Raw genomic sequence first — 8460 nt, 5'->3', positions numbered from 1 at the left:
TAAATGCTTAGAGGTCGCGTTGCTTTTATCGACCATTTCGACATTATAGACGACTACGAACGAAACGAGCCCTTCGCGATGCATATTTTCGGGGATGAAAGGAGAGGGGCGAAGCATCCGTCGAAACCGAAAGCACAAATATCGAAATCGTGACGTTGTTTGCATTCAGTTAATACGATGTTTCTCATTTCTTCCTAAAAATAAAAACTCAAATTACTATCAATCAAATTTCAACAATTCCCAATTATTGTATGGATGACGCGTTCAGCGAGCGGAATGAATATTTCCTCGGGTTACAAGGCACGCGATACGCTGAAATGAAAATCATGGCAACGCTTGCAAAGAGCAAATGGTCTTTGATCCGACCCATCTCTACGTTAGTTCCAATATCAGCCGTCTAAGCAAGAGCTCGCCACTGTCCAGCAACCCTTTCACTACCACAAACAGCCTTCAACCCCTTAGCACACGCGGACACGACTCCGCAGACGAGGGAGGGAGGATGATTTTTCTTTGAAACACCGACACAGCTCCGCGAAGTCTCACCATCACGGAAACGGACACGTCGCGAGCGTGTATCGGTGGGGTTGCGCGTATCCTCGTTTTGCATGCCGAAAGGGGTAGCTACCCTCTCTTTTCTCGGAAATCGCGCATGACCGAAATCACTTGCGCTCTTTCTCGCGTCGCTCTCATTGAAACATCAAATGAACCACTCTTTCTAAAAATCACGAAACTATTAGATCATTACAGTTGGCGTTATTTTATAAAATTCGATGAATACGAACTCCTAAAAGAAAGATTTGATTATCCCCAAACGCTACAATTTAAAAATGAAAAAAATTCGATTAGTTCAATAACGCGATTAAACAAAAAAATCGAGCATGTACGTATACGTGAATAGTTTTTAAAATTCTATTCTGTCTTTAAGACCTCCTAACCCCGTTGCTCCATATTATTCCGATTGCGTACATCACAATACGGAGTTGATCGTTACTTAAATACAGTCTGTGGAGCATGATCGTCGTTCTTAACGTTCATCTTAGCCTTTCTGATTTCCGCTGCATCCGTCCAGCCCCGCCAATATCAGCGTGTACCATCGCCTCGAAAGCCCCCGTTACATCTCGACATGCTCGTACAGACGGGCTCACGTACACGACGTCAGCGTGATAAAGTAGAAAAGCTCTCTGTTCTTCTTCGACCGGCCAGAACGCGCATCTATCCGTCCCTCTTCATCTCCGTGAAACGTACGAGCGCGTGGTCAGCTTGCGAGACGGGTCTCCGTTCTTCCAACGGTGTCTATTCTATCGTCCTCTTCGTCTTCGTCCACACCAGCTGCGCGGTTCGCTGTCTTTCTCTCGCCAATCGTATTCACGCAAGCTCCGTCTCGGTTCAATCAACGCTGGCCAGTCGTGTCCGTCTCGGACAAGTTCGGGGATGTTCGTGTCGTTCGCGATCGTCCTCGTCGCGCCCTTGCGAACGACGCGGAGCTTCATCTTCCTCTCGCAATTTATCCCCTTCTCCAGACGTAACCTGTTCACCCACCACCGACGATTCCGTCGCAAGCTTTCACGATCGAGATCCTCTTCGTCGCACGAACGACTCCCTCGTTGATATCGTCTTCCTCGGAATTCATTCAGTGCCGGCTACTGGCCTCCAGTTGCCCCATGCAACGAGCTTTTCTCCAACGGTCGCGTCGAGAATCCGGAAGGCATTCTTTAGCAACGAATGAAATATTCTATTTATTCGACGATTTTCTTCGTTACAACGGGGACAATAAAACGTAGAGGTTGAAGTGTACGAAACTATGATTTATATAGTAGTGGAGAAAGCAAACCTAACCCCGGTTGTGCTGAGATGAAATGAAATTTAACGGCCTCGTCTGAAAAAAAATGAACGAGGAGCGTTTCTAAATTAAGTTTCATTTTATCGAGACAACGGAACAAATAAATTACATAAGAGCAACATTTGCTTGACACGGAAAAATAATTCAGAAATATAATTAATACAATGTAATATCAATAATTGGGCTGAAAAATTATACATCAGGCTATTGTAACTAATTTTTATGTTACATTATTTTCATTACAAATTATTGACAAATACTCTATTTTTCTTGTCAAAGGGAATTAACTATGTAATTTTTAACTCTCTTTACGTTTCTTACACTTCCGGTTTGAACAAACATGCCCAAACGTAATATGTGGACGTTAACAGTTTTATTTCTGTAATTCGTTTATATTAAGATTTTCGAATAAAAAAAATTATTCTTCGTATATTATACAGAGTAAAAAAAAAGAATGCTATTTGTTTCACATAACATTAAATTAGCGATACCATGTCATTAACATAATTTGTAGATACAGACTATGTTAAACCAATTTTTTCTGTTATAAAGAGAAACTTTCTTAAAATTGTTTCGTAACTATATTACTGTACTTTCGCATAGATCGAGTAGTAATTAGTTACTCGGTTCGATACTGATAGGGAACACTAAAAGCTGTCAGATCCGAATTATGATAAAAATTTTTGAACATTTTTTCTACTATTTCAATATTTCAATCAATATTTAATAAGAACATATTTCAACGTATATTTTATTTTAAGATTTTGAGGCAAGGGTTGGTATCTTCCTTGAAAGAATTTCTTCGAGTTTCAAATCGATATATGACGCAACATTTGGGATTTTTTAAACGTGGTTAATAATATTCCAAAATGCACCAAATTACTTATTCAAAAATTAGAAATGCAACATTACAACAGAATAGTATTCTATTATTATAATTTAGTCTAGAAAAGATTCAAATCGAAAAATTGCAGAATCAACAAAATGACATCACGTTGAAACCAAAATTTAAAATCGATAGATTGGTTAATTTTAATATGAAAACGTTAAAGAAGGAAATAGATTTGTTGCGTCCGAGAAACTCGTCTAAAATCGAAAAGTAGTAACAACAACAAAACACGACGTATATAGTGCCGTAAAAATCGGTCACCGAGGGTTCACGAACGCCACTCGGGAATTTTTGTTCCTCAGGGGGGTAGGAGTCGCGAGCGATGGGTGTCCAGGTGAAAAATCGTCGAAATGTGAAATTTGGTATCGACGTAAGTGACGTAGTCGTTTGTTTTTTCTTAAGCATACGAGTCTTGGCGTATAAGTCAGTCTCTGTCGCTTGTCCGGCTTCACTTTCTCTGTCGTTAGGTCGGTCGGGTCCGGTCGCACTCGCGCGGCTTTCGAGGCTCGGCAGGAGAAGCAGGCGGCGAGCTTTGGCGGCCGATCGACAGAGGAGCCACCGTCCGGGGCAGCGTCCAAGAGGGGCCACCGGCTTGCCTCCGCTGCTGGCCGGCGCGCGTGTTTCTCTCCCTTCGGCTTACAGCATCCGCCGGAGCTTCTCCTCTCTCCGCCTACGCGGTGCGAGTGTGCCGTGTGCGCCAGTGCGCCCGCAAGCCCGCAAGTTCGCGCTCCGCCACGCAACCCAAGCTCTCTCTACCCGCGCGCTGATCGGCCACGTTCGTCAGCCGGGCCCCATGTAAAAAGGCACCGGGGCCGCGCGCGAGCCGAAAGAAAGACAGAACGATTTGTTATTTAAATTTTCGATTAAGTAGCACAAGCAACGGACCGGAAACCGGGGGGGCGAGGAAAGGAAAGCGCAGTACGACGGAAAATTTGCTTTTCTTCTTGTTTTCTGTTTGGCGGAAACGAAAGTTCGACGACGCGGTGTCGGCGAGAAGGACACTCGAACGCGCGCGCTTCGATTAAAAAGGTGACAACTCGAGAGTAATTTACCACGAAGCACACGCCGAACGCGGGAGCTGCCAGTGACCGTGACGAACGAAGAGGATTTTACGGACCGCCTTCGAGTGTGCCGTTTCTTTTTTTTTTTATGTGTGAACACCGTTAACACACGTCCTCGAATTGGTCTTCTTGGGATCGACGCGATCGAAAAGGTGAGTCCATGTTCGCTCGCTCCCGGGGATTTTTCTTCGTTTCGAACGCGCGGTTCCCCGTCGACGGGGAGGATCGACGGTGCATTGTCACGCGTCGAATATTCTTTTTATCGTTCGTCGTTTACACTTTTTGCTGGGATACGTAGCTTTTGTTAGTTGATCGTCTCGAGACGAAGGTTTTACAAATGGTTCAAGTTAATATCGTAGAACGAAGGACAACGTTTAATTGTGTACTCTTAAAGGAAAAGAATTTCATGATTGAATTCGAAAAGAGTCTGTAGCGATAGCAGTAACTATGAATATTTCTCATCGCATAGAAAGTATCAGGTGCAGCTTTCGAGATAACATTACTTTGATACAAAAATTTATTTGTATCGTTCTTAATTATTTCTGTTGATTAATAGCTTTCTCTTGATACAAGATAATAGTTCACGTTTTAAGGCGAAGGACGTAGTTTTCATTGGCAATTAAGCAATGTCCTCTCAGTCCGGCTGACTCGTCTGACATTCACGGATACTTTCCCCTTGTCGTAGGTACTTCTCGAGCAAAAGCGCGTCTCCGAACGTGGTGACATTTACGGTGATACTGTGCAATGGTGGTGGTGATAATTGTGGCCTAAACGACACGCTTAACTAACGGGATCTCGCGAAACAATACGTAGAAAATGAAAATGACGATAAATCGTATCGCAACGGTCGAACGATGGTTAAGAACAGTGGAAAGTGACGTTCGGTTTTGAAAATTTATTCAAAGCACGCGCGTAAAATAAGTGTAAAGAAACCTGCTCGCAATAATAGCCGTTAATAAAGTGACGAATGCAAATTAATTTATAATTATTGAATCGAAAGGTAGTTGGACGTGCCAATAAAATGAACATCAAAGTCACGTGTTCGTTTAATTAAAATATCGCAAATGCGAATATTTTATTCGTCGTTTGTTAACATATCGATACGTGTTGTATTTAACGAGCGTACGTTAATACAAATTTAAACAGTTTCAAAAACAAAAAGCGGATAATTCCTTGGTGAATACAATTTTTTATGAAAATTCACCAGATTTGGATTAGTGGAATTCCTGCGAATAAATAATTTTTTGCAACGGAAATAAAAATAATGTTAAACCGATTGCTTTTACGCGTAAAATACGACAGAATTATTTTTTAATTCTTATCTGTTCTTAAATGTTTACGAAATAATTTTGCTGTATCGATCGTCTAAAAATTTAAACTACGAATTAAACGATTCAAGAAATGTGTACCCAGTGAATCGTCTGCAAATTGTTCAGGTGGAAGTAGATACTGTCAGATCTTATCCGACAGAAGTGGATTCGCTCGAAGTTCTCTTCCGACGGTAGCCGGCCAGAGCAAAACGTATATAAATAAATCGATAAAATTAACGGTAATAAAAAATTTTCTACCGGTAAACTTGGTCGCGTGAAACATTTAATTGCAATAAAAGAAAAACGTGAAATAAAATATCGATCTTAAACATATCGTAAGACAACGGAGTCTATCGCGTGACAATTTCCGCTGAAAAATGCAAAACTAATTTTGAAAACAAACGCGAATTACGTGCTCCTGATATCTGTAACAAAGTATTCGTTCCCATTAACTAGTACGCAAAAATATTAAAGCTTCGATGCAAACTTGCAAGGTTTAACGTCTAAAACAAATCGGTTCGAATAGAATTAACCTTGAAAAATTGTTCGAAATCACATCCTAAGTAATCTGTCGGCAATTTCGCGGCCGTTGTGCCCGCGAACAAAAAGGGACGTAATTTTCTTCGGCGTAATCACTAGAATTCCATTGAGTACGAAAAATTAGGCACTTCCACGATACTACAAAGACCCCCGATCGTACGAGCGTCCCCATCGAACTGAGGGTCCGAAAATGAGTATCCAGCTTCGATCGCGAACCCGGTAGAACCAGTTTCGATGGTCCTGTCCAAAAGGGTTGGAAAAAAGTGCACGGGTAGGCAGTCGTTGCAGGAAGGGTTACTGACGGAACGTGGCTCGGAAACGTTTTGTTGTCGAAATACCGCGTGGCAGTTAGCGGCTCGATCGATGCCCGCGTATAAACAGCTAATAATCAAACGAATCGTGTCATAAACAATTCCGCGGTCAGGGCGACGGAGTGGTGGTAAAAGTATAAATGAGTTTCGATCGAGAGTGGGGTGCACGGTCATGCGTGGGGGGAGGGTGGTCGGTTCGAAAACCGTGGGCAAAACCGGACTCGCATAAAAATTTCATTCGAACGTCGCTTCCATTTAACCGTTTTCGACTTCGGAGCCTGTGTCGGTGCTCTGTGGCCCCTGGCTTCGCGTATCTTCACGAATTTCGTCGAATTTTACCTTCTGCGTCGAAGGAATCCTCGAACAGTGGACAAATGTAAAGCTCTATTATCGTCGCGATTGCTGAATTTCGAATTGAACGCTGTTGGACGCGCGTCGATGCGCGATTTCTGAGTCATCGGATGCATGCAAATTTCGCATAGGCTTGCATTGAAACGTCGCGCACTGTGGAACACGCGCGCTTGATCAGGCCCGCGCTGTTCCTTTCAAAAACGTGAACGGTACTTTCGCGTTGAAAGGATTCATCGGCGTTTGTTCTTGTTTCTATTAAATCGTAGTGGCGATTGCACGCGTTGCGAGAAAGAAACGGGCGGTGCTTCGCCGGGAAAAGTTGGATAGCCGGGATTTCCTCGGTCCATTCATCTTATTTTGCGTCGCGATGCTAGTTCGAAACGCAGTGGGGTTTTTTTTTAATGACAGCGTAACGTTGAATCATTCGCTTTCACGACCATGCAGCGGTTAACTGCATCCCTCGACGTGCATCCCTTCGGCTCGTTGGAAGTGTATTACGCGTGCAGAAAGTTTGTTTAAACGTCGTACGTTTCCGAAGATTCTATTTGTTTTAGCGAATAATATATAATGCGTAACAAGGGTTAGAAGAGTTCCGAAATGTCAGATTTTGAGATTAAGAGTTAAATTCATTTTACTCGTGCAAATAGCGAAGGGATGGAATTGGAGAGTATAAAATCATGTCCAATATTTCGTGTCTCTCGTCGACTGTCAAGTTAAGTTCTCCAGTCTTAGTACATCTGCATGTACCTCTATCGAAACTCGATGTTTGCCCGTCTTCTTTCATAAAATAACCAGTTTCCAACGCGGTTAAAAAACTGTCTCTGTCCGATTTTCAAACCAGTTGTACAAATTGTAATAAATGTCTTATCCGACGGTATTACTCTTCAACAACCTTAAATTCTCGTTCACTTTTTCAACGCGTCTAACAAACACTCGACGAATAAATAAATATAAAAATTATTAGGAACGAAGCTCGTTGTATCGAAACCAATAACGTTGATAATAATTGTAAGGATCGTATTATTTCGGTTCGTAATCATTTTAAAAAGTAGTAAAAAATAGATACTGGGTAAAGTAGAAAACGTAAAACGTAGAAAGTAAGTAGTAGAAAAAACGTTTTTAAATCCAGAAGAATCCTCGAACCCGTAGACTCCTGGTCCCTCTAAGTACCCTTGGAAAGAAATGGGGGCGAAAGTGATCTTGCCGGTCACGTCACGCCGGCACGATGCTTGAACGGGATACGTGCGCATCGAAGATCGATGTGGCTCAAAAAGTCCAAAACAGAAAAAAAGAAACAATACACCGACAACAATATATAGCGACCCTATGAAAAAGCACGAGGTCGTTCCCGTTGTTGTCGTCTCCCGTTGGTGGGAGTCCGGCTGGCCGAGGTGGGAGATATGTGTGTTCCGAGGGTGAACAGTATGATAACGTCGAGCAGGTCGACACGCGATGTATCGGTCGGCGAAGAGAGGAAAAAAGGGGCGACAGGGGAGGGGGAGGATTGAAGGTTGCCCCCGAAAGAATCGAAAGTCCCGTCGAGTCGGATAGAGAGAACGATAGAGGGAGGAAGAAAGAGTAGGAAAAGGGTAAAGGGGGATGGGGGTGAGTCGTGGTTGCTTGCAAGGGCTAGTATATAGAGAAGAGAGGAAGGAAGAGAAAGAGAGAGAGAGAAAAAGAGGCAAGGCTACGAAGAAGGGGTAGCTTTGTATCGAAGAGAGAAGGGGATAGTGGTAGAATGAGGTGGGGTGGAAGGAAAAGTCAGTCGGTGGTAGGGGCGCAAGGCGAGGGTGAGTGGGTTAACTGCAAAACCGATCGTCCGTGTTTTTATCTTAAGACGACTCTCTGACTAGAAGCAGCGTAGGAGACGAGAAGAAGGGGATCGCCGGTGGTTCTGGAAGGGGTTCTTCTCGACGTCGGAGTCCGGCTGGAGGGGTAGAAACGACAGCGGCGGCGGCGGCGGCAGTGTCGGCGTCGGCGGCGGGAGCGGCGGCGGTGTGCGTCGCGGGGTATAGGGGTTTCTGGTGGTGGCAGTGCTGGACCGGCTGGGGGTGGGTGGGGGTGGCAGTCTCGCTCGTACGGAAGAAATAGTGGGGATAAGACTACCCTCGAAGGCAGGAGTGCGTTTGCGCCGCCACCGTGGAGGTGGCATCGGGTG

General features: G+C 43.9%; 1 long non-coding RNA gene across 1 annotated transcript in view; it reads left to right on the top strand.

Moving 5' to 3' along the window:
* Window positions 1–3434: 3434 nt before the first annotated feature.
* LOC143350149 (uncharacterized) overlaps window positions 3435–8460 on the top strand; it is a 157527-nt gene continuing 152501 nt past the window's right edge. The window contains exon 1 of the long non-coding RNA XR_013081065.1: window positions 3435–3942. This is a non-coding gene — a long non-coding RNA (uncharacterized LOC143350149). The remainder of the gene's footprint in view (window positions 3943–8460) is intronic.

The sequence above is a fragment of the Colletes latitarsis genome, chromosome 14 (genome assembly GCF_051014445.1).
Source record: "Colletes latitarsis isolate SP2378_abdomen chromosome 14, iyColLati1, whole genome shotgun sequence".
NCBI lineage: Eukaryota > Metazoa > Arthropoda > Insecta > Hymenoptera > Colletidae > Colletes > Colletes latitarsis.
This window is presented reverse-complemented; position numbering and strand designations above follow the sequence as displayed.